Here is a 14,908-nt window from a genome sequence, read left to right on the forward strand (position 1 = left end):
ATTCAGGAAGCTTTTGTTGGTAATGCTCAGCCAAGGGAAAAAGCTCCCTCGCTCACTGGCTATGTGTCCTACGTCCATTTAGTAAGACATGGTCTCATCACCTATATACGCACTTCAATTCAGCATAGACTTCTCCCAAACTCTGAGGATGAAGATACAACATTCCAATTATTTGAGATTACTGTTTGCGGAGGACCATACGACTGTGCAATGTATATGCAGCACCAGGTAGGATAAATACAGCCAAGCTTCCAGCCCCAACCCTTCGTGGTATGGTTAACATGGGAGATTTTAATGCTCGTCATCCAGACTTGGGAGATCTTGCTGGCACTGTGAACCGCAACGGGAACCTACTTCTAGGATACATTCGTAGAAATCAACTGACACGTTGGGACACTGGTGGATCTACGCATGCACAAGGTGGTACTTTGGATCACATCTTGACCTGTGGACTCGTACCTTCCCGAGTCAATTGTGTAACGGTTCCTACGCTCTTCTCTGATCACATTGGTCTTAGCATCCAATATTCCCTTCCCGCTACACCTACTCCAACACACAATCGCACTTGCATCACAATTCCGCCTAAGTACCAGCCTACGTACATTTCATATATGACTAATCTTCGACCTACATTTGACCTCCACTGTCCGGAGAAACTTTACTCCTTACTTGTTAGTACCACACATGCTTTCCACACACAATATATCAGAAAGCCTCATATCAGGCATCGTGTTAGCGCTATGACACTGGATAATCGAATTTTTCAGGCAGAAAAGAAGGCGATGGATGATGGCCTTGCCTTTATGAGACAACCAAGTCCTGAGACTCTGCACCAGTATCAACTATCGAGAGATGATCTAGTTGCTCTACAGCAATGTGTACAAACAGATTCCTGGCACAAATTAACAGACAGCATCAACCATCAAACAAGCATTGGTTCCATGTGGCACCTCATCAACAGGATTGTGAAGAAGAAACCCCCAAGTGTCCTCCACCACAGCCCTGCTCAGTATGCACAGGACCTTATTGATGAGTGGTCAGCACAGTCACGAACCATCAACCTTCCAGCTCATATACAAGACTCTCTCTCTTCACAAAAAAACCATCGTGCCTTACGTCTCAGTTCCGCCTTACTGAGCAGTGATGAAGAGGATGATGTACCCATAATTAAGGAAGAGCTACGACGTGCCTTAATAAGTAGTAAGAAGTCAGCTCCTTTGCACACTCATAAAAATACCTGGCAACCCTCTCCTCCGGTTCTACAAGCTCTGCCTCTGCTTGGGATATGTGCCCCTAGCATGGACTCATAGTACAATTGTACCCGTTCCCAAGCCTAGCACTGACAAATTTCGTCCTATCTCCCTCACCTCCTGTTTCTGCAAAGTATTTGAACGTATTCTCCTCTCACGCCTTATGTTACGGCTGCAAGATAAGCTTTCGTCTAGAATATACGGCTTCCTACCCCAACGAGGAACACATCATTGTCTCATGGAGCTCTACACTCGTCTCTCCCCAACCAGTGTTGTAGCCTTCATTGATTTGAAAAGTGCATTTGACGTTGCAAGTAGAGACATTATTTTAGACCAGCTTATTGATTTTGGAATCAAGGGAAACCTTTTGAGGTGGATACGTGGATATCTTCGAAATAGAGTCTCTCGTGTGCTGTTTAAGGGAGCATTGAGCACTGCAAAGGAACTTGAACTTGGTACTCCACAAGGGGGAGTACTTAGTCCATTTTTATTTAATATCCTCCTACATCGCCTTCTTTCCTTACTTCCTGATAATGATAACACAACCATCACTTGCTACGCAGACGATATTTGCATTCATTCAACCTCTCCGGATCACTTGTAACGCTTCCTTTCTTCCATCTACGAATCAGCATCCTCCTGTGGTCTTATCATCTCCCCAGGAATAAGTAGAATCTTCTCCCCAAGGCCAGCAAGGAATCTACCAGAATTTACTGTGGGGAACAATGTTGTACCTTTATGCACACAATATATGTACTTGGGAGCGCCAGTGCGAATTACACCATCCATTCCAGCGAGATAGAGAGTACATCCCATTGTTCAAGATCTGCTGGCCCGGTTACAGCGACGCCTGACTCCTCTCAAGTGGCTTACTAATTATTCTGCAGGAGTATCTATCCCAGTTGCCAGAACCATATATATTGCTTTCATCCGCTCAGTGATAGATTATCTTTCCCCTGCACTATGTCAACTCTCCAGATCAACTCTACAGCTGCTTGAAAAATTCCAGAACCAAGCAATGAGACTCATTCTAGGTTGTCCAGCATCCACTAGAATTGTAAACATGCAACACGAACTCCGTCTCCCTCCACTCGTTGAGAGAATATACTCCAATGTCACCTACTTCAGTATCAAATGCCTGTATTACCCTCACCTGTCTCCTCACTATTCAAACATCATCAGAACTTCTCTCGATCTAGATGCACCTCGTCCACAACTACGCCAGGGGGGACGTACACTAGTTAGCACTGTCTGTTCAAGCATTCGGGGGCTTGACATCAACATCGTGGCAGAGAATGTGGATCATGGCCTTGCACCCTGGCAGACTCCTGTGCCAGCAATCTATTACACTCCAGTCTCTAAGACTGACTTGCCTCAACTTCAACAACAACGTGCATTGGAGACCATCGACAGACTATCCTCGTCCCTCAGTGTAGCCCATCACCTCTACACAGACGGCTCCCTACAGCAGGATGGCAGTGCTGGATTGCTGTTTTCTCCACCACTTTGGAACCCCCGCCAGAGGGCTGGACAGGCCGTCGCCTCCCAAAGTCATCAAGCTCCACGTATTGTGAACTACATGGACTTCTAGATGCAGTTATTTTAATCACACGGACCAGAAACAACGGCTTGATCATCTGCGACTCGCAACCAGCACTCCAAGCCCTTTCTTCACATAAGCCAGCATACCAGCCCCTGGTTACACAAATACATAGGCAACTAGACATGGCCAACATGAGTTCACTGGTAGTGCACTTCCTATGGATTCCCTCTCACGTGGGTCTTCTGGCTAACAACACCGTTGACCATCTCGCAAAGGCTGCCTGTCAACTGGATCCTCCCGATGTTGATGCTCCCAGTCCATCTCTCCTGTGCTGCAGAAAAATGGTGCGCCAAGCTGCTCGCTCAGCTACTCGTCATCGTAGTAATGCTGAGAGAGCCACCAGTATATCAATACAGCATTATGATCACTTCTTTCCTCACCAACATAAATATCGCCGCAGTGGACTCATGGTTCGTCAAAATAACGTGATTTGTGCGCGTCTTCGGCTGGGTTGGCGACCAGTTTGGCAGGTGGCTGAGCAAGATGGAGTTCCTCACTTCTCCTCCTGTAGGTTATGTGACGCACCCAACGCCAACACCCTGGAACACTATTGCCTGGAATGTCCTCTTGTTAGTGACATATTACCCCAAAGACTCACAGTAGTTGATACATGTAAAAGATTATTGACAGATAATGATTTGCTCGATGAGATCCTCATGCGCCATCCTCACTTTGGTGGATACTGAATAATCAGCTGTTTTGTAATGTTAATCAAAGATAGGTACAACCTACCTATGAAATCAAACTAAATTTAATTTGTATTCCATATGAATTCATTTGCATAACCATAAATATATAGAAATGAGCAATATTATTTTTGATATGTACTAAATATCTGTCTATACTTTATTTTGTATTCCTTTGTATAGCCTTCATTATATGCTATAGATGTAAACTACAGTATACTGTTTAAATATGTACTTAAATGTCTGTATATACTTTTTTTTTATTCTTTAGGTAAAACTGAATTACAATGTAGATGTAAACAATATTACTGTACTACCATGTACTCAAATGTCTGACGCTAATGGGCGCAATAAATTGATTAAAACAAAACAATCTCTCTCTCTCTCTCTCTTACACATTTCTGATTCTACTAACCTTTTTTATTTTATCAGTTTATGATGTCCTTCACACTCATTTCTCTCTCTCTCTCTCTCTCTCTCTCTCTCTCTCTCTCTCTCTCGCTTACATTTTTCTGATTTTACGGACAATTTTTATTTCATCAGTTTATGATATCCTCCACACTAATTCACTCTCTCTCTCTCTCTCTCTCTCTCTCTCTCTCTCTCTCTCTACATATTTTCGATTCTAATAACAATTTTTATTTCATCAGTTTATGATGTCCTCCACTCTCTCTCTCTCTCTCTCTCTCTCTCTCTCTCTCTCTCTCTCTTTATGATTCTACTAACAATTTCTATTTCATCAGTTTATGATGTCCTCCACACTCATTTCTCTCTCTCTTTCTCTCTCTCTCTCTCTCTCTCTCTCTCTCTTCTCTCTCTCTCTCTCTCTCTCAATCTCTCTCTCTCTCTCTCTCTCTCTCTCTCTCTCTCTCTCTCTCTCTGGCCTGCTATTTTAGGCATCTTGACCATATTTTTTTTTATCTTGCAGTACAATATTCAAGTATGTTGGACGAAAAACGTCACTAGTGTATATTTTCTATACCAAAAATAATGGATCATATGTCTAGTTCCTTTGAAGAATTTTGTGTATTTTCTAACTCTTAAGCAAAAAAAAAAAAGAAAAAAAAACAAGGGAGGAGAAAGTATGTAATGTGAAAAAGTGTGATGAGTTTTAAACGGCTTTTAGTACTAAAAAAAAAACATAAAACTTTAACAGGCTTTCCAATACTCATCCGCCAACCATTTATTGTATTCCGGTAAGGATGAATTTAGTCAAATTAAAAATTGCATTCTGTTCGGTGCAAATGTCATTTGATAGCCAAGCTATTCGTAAAACGTTTAATACATTTAGTGAGAAAACTCAAATGACCCAATATTTACCTGTTCTGAAAGGAATGCTATGCTATATTTACCGGCTATTGTGAATCCTTGAATCTTTTGATATGAAGCCTATGCGCTATTCGAAACAAGTCGCTCAAATTTTAAACTTATCGAAGATTTAATCTGAAAACATCAAACACATTTTTAGATAAGAAATTTCTCATAATTTCAACATCGTTTTTTATTGCATTCGTTTCCTAATGTAGCATTCTTTGATATCATAATTTCTTTATTATTGCCTTTTTCATGTAGATCCTCTTAATAGGAGTTAATATAAGACTGTTTTAAGAATATGAAAATACATGTACAGAATTCTATCTATTTTATTAGAATGAACATAAAACTTATGCCTTTGATTTATTTTGTTACTAAAAATAGATTACATTATCATCTTTCTCAAAAATTAATGCATAGTCTAAAACAATCGATGAATATTATCTCTCTCTCTCTCTCTCTCTCTCTCTCTCTCTCTCTCTCTCTCTCTCTTTGTATCTGTGTGCCAGTGAGTGATTACACTTTTGCAACCTTATAAATATCATGATTTAACGCGGATAACAAAAGGCTATCGAGTGCAATATAGCTACAAGTTTTCGTGAATAGTCAGTGATTAGTTTGAGGTCGGAGAAGTGGGATAAAACGTCGGCATAGAATATTTATCTTGTGAATTACTAAAAATCTAATCAAGATGGCTATGTACAACACGGGCAAGGCTTGGAGAGACATCGCTGGACTCAGCAAAAATAAATTCCATGAGTTGGCGAAACAGGAGCTCGACCGTCTGATAACAGAGGTCACTAGTAACGTCAACCAATGTGACGGAAAAATATTCGCAGACATATTGAAACAATATGATCCAATAAACTGGAGCAAATCTGCGGAAAACATCAGCAAAATAATAGAAGAAATTCCAAAGAAAATCCAAGTGTTAAAGAGACTTATAAAGAAAGTCTACATCAATCAACACATTCCATCAAAGAACAATAAGAAGTCCAATATGGTGAATATGCTGATTGATGCAATGGGAAAAAGAATGCCAAAAGGGTGTAATACATGTAAGATATGGTATTCCATTAATAATCCTCAACAATTGATTAGAAAATGTGATGCCTGTCATGTCCCAACACATCCCACGTGTGCTGAAATACAGCAAAAAATAAAAAATAAAGACACAAAGGTATTCTGCTCAACATGCTTAGTCTGGATAGAAAATATAATTAAGTCGAGACTAAATCTGCAAATAGTTGAAGATAAAGAAGAGGAAGAAGAAGAAACAGAAGAAGAAGAAGAAGAAAAAGAAGAAGAAGAGAACAATGAACAGGATATGTGTAAGGATGCAGAAGAAATCATTGATATAACCTATGATGCCATCCAACAACATACTTATGAAGAAATAAATTACCAGATGGAAACAAATAATAGACCCAAGAGACTCTACCCGGACCTACATAATTTTAGGGAAGAGCAAGAACAAGAAAAAATAGAAAAGAAGGATATAGTCTGCAATATGCTGAAAAGAGGGAATTGCAGATTTGGCGAAAGATGCTACTACAAGCATCCAAAGATATGCCATAATTGTGAAATATATGGTAAATGTGCGTATTTAGACGGATATGGAGACGAATGCAGAGATCTCCATCCAAAAATATGCAAAAACCTAAAAGAAGGAAAAGGATGCATTTACAACAAAAAATGTCGATATATGCATCCTGCAACCATGAATGAATGTAAGAAAACTCAGCAAACTGAAAAGAAAAATGAAAGCAAAAAAGAAACAAAAAAAGAAACAAAAAAGCAGGCCGTGTATATACCGCGCTTTGAACCAAGAGCCCCAAGATATGAGGCCTTTCAACCCAAACCTGCACATTTAGAGCCCAACTACAAAGAATGCATCTATAATGCCAGGGGTTGGTGCAGATATGGGGACAGTTGCAGGTATACACACACAAATAAATATGAAGGCGAAAGAGCAAATATAATATAAAAGTTGGATTTTTTAATGGCAGAATTCCGGGAAATGAAGAAAAGAACATCATATCAGAACAGGAAGGAAGCATGGGAGAATCCATATTATTACCAATATTAAATAATGGGGATGAAACACAAACCATAATAGTAATGAATGCACAGGGTTTAGTCACGAGTAACTCTAAAAGGAAAATAGAGTTCTTAGAAGAACTAACCCAAATTGAAAAAATAGATATATTAAATATAAGTGAAACATGGTATTCCCAAGAGACTGGCAGTGATGACCAGATAAAGGGTTTCCAAACTTATAGATCAGACAGAAAAAATAGGAATCAAGGGGGAACCGCAATATATGGAAGAGACATAAATCAAGGAAAAGTATGTGAAAAATACAGCAACACAGAATGTGAATTGATTGCGGTAGAATTTGAATTTGAAAAACTAATGAATATTGTAGTTTACAGACCCCCAAACACTAAGGAGTTTGACATAATAATAGAAAAAATAGATGATATATGTAGAAACCATAAAGACTGGAATATACTCCTATCCGGAGATTTTAACTTTCCTTTCGTGGATTGGAAAGAACGGATAGAAGAAAGTGGTTGTATGTATACATATAAAAAAGATAGTAATAGTAGCGCAGAAGATAAGAGGCAATTTGAAAAGCTTCAAGATATGCTATTAGAACATAATATGCAACAAATAAACCACATTCCAACAAGAAAGGAAAATGTCCTAGATCTAGTATTTGTGAATGAGGTGAATTATGTTAAAGAAATAATAGTGTATAACACGGGAATTTCAGACCACAATGTGATAGAATTGATAGTTCATTCCAAAGCAAGTGATCACAGAATTAATAAAAGCACAAAACTTTGGGAAGGATATGGAAAATATAATTTTTACAGTAAGAATATAAAATGGTCAGAAATAAATGAAGAACTGAATAAAGAATGGAAAAATGTATTTATAAGTGATAATATACAGGTAAATACGGATATACTGTACAAAATGCTGGAGAAAATTGTTGAAAAATATGTACCGAAAAAAAACAATAAACAAAAGACGTACATACCAAGAGACAGAAGGATCTTATTTCAGAAAATTAAAAAGTGGAAGAAAAATCTTGCAAAAGAAAAAAATGTGTGGAAAATGAGGGAAATAAAATGTAAGATAGAAAATGCAGAACAAAAGATTATACAGTCGAAAGAAAATGAAAAAAGGGACTTAGAAGAAAGGACACTTCAAAATATAAAAAGAAACCCCAAAGTACTTTACTCCTATGCAAAAAAGATGAATAAAAGGAGAATAGAAATAGGCCCTCTAAGAATTGAAGGACGGCTAACGAATGAAAAAAAGGAAATATGCAACATATTAGCAGAAAAATATAAGAGTGAGTTCACGCCAAGAATTGCGAATGAGAATAATGTAACAGAAATGAGAGAAGAAAATGTTGAATATCTAACGGATATAGATATTAATGAAGCAGATATTGTTACGGCTATAAACGAAATTAAAAATGGATCGGCAGCCGGACCAGATGGAGTTCCAGCGATTTTGTTAAAAAAAACTGCAAACACTATCGCGAAGCCACTTGCAATACTGCTAAGACAGAGTATAGATATGAGCGAGATATATGTTAAACATAAATTAGCTTATATAACCCCTATCTTCAAAAGTGGATCAAGACTAGAGGCAAGCAATTATAGACCTGTTAGTCTAACATCACATATTATGAAAGTGTATGAGAGGGTAATTAAAAAGAAAATAATGAACCATTTGGTCAAAAATAATTTGTTTAATATGGGTCAACACGGTTTCGTACCTGGAAAAAGTACACAGACCCAACTGATAGCTCACTATGAAAACATATACAATAATATGATAAATGAAAAAGACACAGATGTGATCTATCTAGATTTTGCAAAAGCCTTTGACAAGGTAGACCATAACATATTGGAGAAAAAAATGAGAAAGCATAATATTGTGGGAAAGATAGGAAAATGGGTAAAAGAATTCCTGCAAAACAGAAAACAGATAGTGGTTGCAAATGACGAGAAATCAGATGAAGCCCAGGTAATATCTGGTGTGCCCCAAGGTACGGTATTAGCTGCACTGCTATTTGTTATTATGATCTCAGACATAGACTGTGATGTTGAAAACTCCGTAGTGAGAAGTTTCGCCGATGACACAAGAATAAGTAGAGAAATTACTTGTGATGAAGATAGGAACTCACTACAAAGAGATCTAAACAAAATATATGAATGGGCGGAGATAAATAGGATGGTATTTAACTCCGATAAATTCGAATCAATAAATTATGGAAACAGAGAAGGAATGGTGTATGCATACAAGGGACCTAATAATGAGACAATCACAAACAAGGAAGCAATTAAAGACCTTGGTGTAATTTTAAATAGGAATATGTTATGTAACGACCAAATAGCAACACTGTTGGCTAAATGTAAAGCAAAAATGTGAATGTTATTCAGACACTTTAAAACAAGAAAAGCTGAACACATGATTATGCTTTACAAAACTTATGTGCGTAGTACACTCGAGTACTGCAATGTGATATGGTACCCACACTACCAAAAGGATATTGCGCAAATAGAGAGTGTACAAAGGTCCTATACTGCTAGAATAGAAGAAGTTAAGGACCTTGATTACTGGGAAAGACTGCAATTTTTAAAACTATACAGTCTAGAAAGGAGAAGAGAACGCTACATGATAATACAAGCATGGAAGCAAATAGAAGGAATTGCTGAAAACATCATGGAGCTTAAAGTATCAGAAAGAGCAAGCAGAGGTAGATTAATAGTGCCAAAAAGCATTCCAGGTAAACTGAGAAAGGCGCACAGGACATTAATCCACTACGCACCAGCATCGATAATGCAGCGACTATTTAATGTGCTGCCAGCTCATCTAAGAAACATATCAGGAGTGAGCGTAGATGCGTTTAAAAATCAGCTCGATAAATACCTAAGATGCATCCCAGACCATCCAAGACTGGAAGATGCAAAATACACCGGAAGATGTATTAGCAACTCTGGTGGATATACGAGGTGCCTCACACTGAGGGACCTGGGGGAACCCAAACAAAAAATAAGGCAATAAGGTAAGACTTATTAAGTAATTATTATATCCCTTCTTGCCAACGATGACAATAATTATACATCAGGATAATATAGTTGCATACAAAAACTTCTTCCATCAAATATAAAAGCATATTCGGTAATGTTTTGCATAAGATTGTCTTCATATACATAAGTGAAGCATATAACGTATAAGTTAGAGATTGAAAAAGGAAGGTAATAGCACAAACATCGCATTAAACGTTACTAAAGTACAAAAGAAACTCTAATTAAACAGAATTTAACCCAATTTCATATAGGCTCATTTTTAGTCTTTAAATTATGTTTCTCCATTACAAAGATATAAAGATCCCAATGATACATAATATTCTTTATATTTAGTCTATTAGTCTTAGTTTTAGACAATGAGTTGACAGCCTTTTTATAAAAATTTTCGAGATCATTAACTTCAATCATTTCATAAATGAAACGAATGTTGAACGCGTGAGGAATTCTGGATATTATGTAGATTTTCCATTCTATTGATGTAGCTCATTTGTGATTCTGTTTCACTCTTCTCTGAGTGAAAATTATGTATAGCTGTAACTGGAATTTAAATTACATCTATTATTGGCAATGGCTGTCTCTTATTTTTTACTGTTAATAAAGGCATTCACTGATAAGGTATCTGGGCCTTTGGAAAAATGAAAAAAAAAAAAAGTCATTATAGAGAGGTTTTGTAAATTCACATGGTTCTGGTGTAGACCAAAAGCCTGTTAAAATAAAGAATGATAATAAACTTAGCAATGAATGAACATCAATACTAATAAGTATTAAGTCAGATTTTCAAAATGCTTATCTATCAAGAACTCTTCCATGGAAATATTGTTAATTTTCAAATGGAATTTCAAGAAAGTAACCCACGACTTCTCCAATGATTAGACTTTGAGATAGTGGAAGGCTGTTTCCCAGGATGGAATAGGATATTTCCTGCATCAATTTGCATCATAACAGATGGAGTGGGAAGCGACAAATGATATATTCCTATTCGAAATTTCAAGTGAAAGGGAAACAGAATCGAGAGATATTTCGGTCATGATGCACTTTGTGCATATATTGCATCCAAAATCTGGAGGTTTTCCACTATTAATACACTGAATTTTTTTTTATTTTATACACACATATATATATACACACACACACACATATATATATACATATATATATATATATATATATATATATATATATATGTGTGTGTGTGTGTGTGTGTGTGTGGGTGTGTGTGTACAAACACGAATATATATATATATATATATATATATATATATATATATATATATATATATATATATATATATATATATATTATTATTATTATTAACTGCTAAGCTACAACCCTGGCTGGAAAAGCACAATGCTATAAGCCCAGGGGCTCCAACAAGGAAAATAGCTCAGTGAGGAAAGGAAAAAAAGGAAAATAAAATTTCTAAGAAGAGTAACAACATTAAAATAAATATCTCCTATATAAACTATAAACGCTTTAACAAAACAAGAGGAAGAGAAATAAGATAGAATAGTGTGCCCGAGTGTACCCTCAAGCAAGAGAACTCTAACCCAAGGCAGTGGAAGACCATGGTACAGAGGTTATGGCACTACCCAAGACTAGAGAACAATGGTTTGATTTTGGAGTGTCCTTCTCCTAGAAGAGCTGCTTACCATAGCTAAAGAGTCCCTTCTACCCATACCAAGAGGAAAGTTGCCACTGAAAAATTACAGAGCAGTAACCCCTTGGGTGAAGAATTGTTTGGTAATAATCTTAAGTGTTGTCAGGTGTATGAGGACAGCAGAGAATATGTAAAGAATATGCCAGACTATTTGGTGTGTGTAGGCAACATGGAAAATGAACCGTAACCAGAGAGAAGGATCCAAAGTAATACTGTCTGGCCAGTCAATGGACCCCATAACTCTCTAGCGGTAGTATCTCAACGGGCGGCTGGTGTATATATATATGCATATATATATATATATATATATATATATATATATATATATATATATATATATATATGTATATATATATATATATATATATATATATATATATATATATATATATATATATATATATATATATATATATATATATATATATATATTTGTGTGTTTGTGTGCATGCATGTCTGTGTGTAATATATTTGTTTATATATTTTGGAAAAGTGGCGAAAGAATTGATGGATGAAATCTATGGCTTGCTTTCAAATCTCAGCATAAATTAATGTATATCATTCGACAACCAAAAAAAAAAAAAGAAAAAGAAAAAAATACAGATGCCATTCCTATTCAAACTATGCTGTGCATTGCGTTGTCACTAAGAAATTTTAATTTTAAAAGGCATTTGTGTTTAGAACAGAGAACTCCCAATAAAAGTCAATTAATGTTTTGCTGTTACTCATATTTCCCTCCATTTCTTATAAATAGTTGTCATTCCCTTCCCGTTTTATAGGCTCTATATATGCCGAACCGAATACAAACATTTTACGGGAGAAGCTTCAAGGAAGCACTAAATAAAACTATACTGGATTAATTCAATCTATACTTGTGCTGTGGCATTCTACGTTTAGATATTTCTGAGAGTTTTCAATAGAATGAAGTGAGAGTTTTCAATAGAATGAAGTGAGAGTTTTCAATAGAATGAAGTTCAAAAAGGTCTACATTTTAGGAAGTATTTTCATAGAATGAAGAAGTTGATTTTTTATAGGTTGGATATTGGCAAAATTCTTTTTATTGCAAAACACTTGAAGTTAATTTTGTATTTTTTTTTTTCATCGATGGTATACCTTAACATAGTATCGGTATTACAACTGAAATGCCACTAATAAGTCAAAGTTTTAAACTATACTTATTTCAAAGATCACTTAAATAACGATAGTTAATTCTCTCCAAATGCTATTAATATTTTTTTTCCTTTACTTTTGTTTCGTTTTACTGATTCTTATGAACGTATATCTTCCAGAGCTCTGGTCTATCTATTTACAAAGGGAGAATAATCGTAATCCCATGTTATTATTATTATTATTATTATTATTATTTTTATTATTATCATTATTATTATTATAACTTACTACACATTTGCACATATTCTTTAAAACTATCCCAGGCTATGCATCATTATTGAAATAGACTAAAATCGACTAAACTACAATGTTTTCAAACACAGGGTTGTTGGTTCATTTACTTTGACCCCTCTGGTTTTATAAGGCCATACGAGCGAACTGGAGGACACCCTCTGGCAGACACGTGCGGGGTCGGCTTAAGAAAATATTGATGATAGGATCTGAAAAAGAATAATAGCCATTAGAACCTAAAAGATACACAAGACTTTAAAAGAATTTTTTTTTTTTTTTGACCAGGGTCTTGTCCGGTGGGCAATCCGTACACTTACCCAGCTTTTCTGCACGGACAGAATAAAAATGAAAAAGCTAATTCTGCAACCTTGACATCATTAAAAAATTCTTATCTATTTGTTACTCTCTTTCGATTTAGTTTAAAAATGTTCTAAAAGAAAAAAAAATACACTAGAATTTTAGCCTAAGAAACCTTATCTTTGTTAGTCATCGCTCCATTTCCCTATGAAGGCATTTTTTTTTCAAACTAGGCTATACATTTGCATAGTCTATTACTTTTTACGCTTGTTTTAATTACGCTGTTTTTTATACGGTTCGTGCCCGTACAAGGCATATCACGATGAATTTTTTTTTTTTTATGAAACCTCCTGGTGGGAAATTTTTGAAATGTCAATTCTTGTATACTCAAACTGTCATGAATGTATTTCATAATGATATCTACCCATACTTGATCACGTGGTCATGACAGACTATATAATTATTCTGAAAGAGAAAATACATAAACCTGTAGTAAATGTATTGGGAACTGATAACTTGATAGCGTTACAGGCCCATACAATCACGCATTGACTGAAGAGGAAAAGAGGAAAACTGAAACTTATTCAAACGCGAAAATAAAATTTGGCCTTAAACAGATAATGTAAGGAACTTAGCAAGATCAGTGGATATACTGTTGTAATATCAAGCTGTGATATATATATATATATATATATATATATATATATATATATATATATATATATATATATATATATATATATATTACTAGGAATAGGACTAACTAAATAAGCGGAAGGAAGTAGAGGAAAGCTCTGAATAGTAATCTGACAGATATTGAAAATAAAATAAGGAGAGATAATGCTAGAGAGTATTTTAAAGGAATAAAGTGCATCGGAAAAGGATTTCAGCCTGGGCTGGGTATGATCAAGAACATGGAAAGATTGCTGTTAACTACTGGAAGTGATTGTAAAAACAGATGGGGAGAATATTTCTTAGGGTTACTGAACAGACCATACACATAAAATGCTGTAGAGAAATTAGTAAGCAACCAGGAAATGATAGATGACCCACGTGCAACGAAATCACAGCGGTTATTAAGACCTTTGTACCAACCATGTGTCACACAATTGTACATAATTCCTTTTGTATATATTATGCTTGTATCTGCGCTCTTCCCTCGCACTAAAGCGAACATGAAAATTCATGTCTGGTTTTCCTCTGTAAAATTGTCACTTTCTCGAACATGTATTTTCCTGTTGCCTTGAGGTTTTGTATATAAAGGAGAGTGTTCCTTAATAAAGTACTCAGTCGATTGCATCCGGCCTTGAACTCACTCTCCTTTATATACAAAACCTCAAGGCAACAGGAAAATACATGTTCGAGAAAGTGACAATGTTGCAGAGGAAAACCAGACATGAATTTTCATGTTAGTTTTAGTGCGAGGGAAGAGCGCAGATACAAGCATAATATATACAAAAGGAATTATGTACAATTGTGTGACACACGGTTAGTACATGGCTCCCCCTCTAAAAATGACATACTGAACATGTTAAATAGGTGCCCTGAATCTGGAGAGGTAGTAGTAAAAACTGCGCCGATT

General features: G+C 35.9%; 1 pseudogene; it reads left to right on the forward strand.

The window, feature by feature from the left end:
- Positions 1-281: 281 nt before the first annotated feature.
- The window catches only part of LOC137654150 (uncharacterized), a 20,107-nt pseudogene continuing 5,480 nt past the window's right edge, over positions 282-14,908 (forward strand).

This window comes from Palaemon carinicauda, chromosome 15 (genome assembly GCF_036898095.1).
Source record: "Palaemon carinicauda isolate YSFRI2023 chromosome 15, ASM3689809v2, whole genome shotgun sequence".
Classification (NCBI taxonomy): domain Eukaryota; kingdom Metazoa; phylum Arthropoda; class Malacostraca; order Decapoda; family Palaemonidae; genus Palaemon; species Palaemon carinicauda.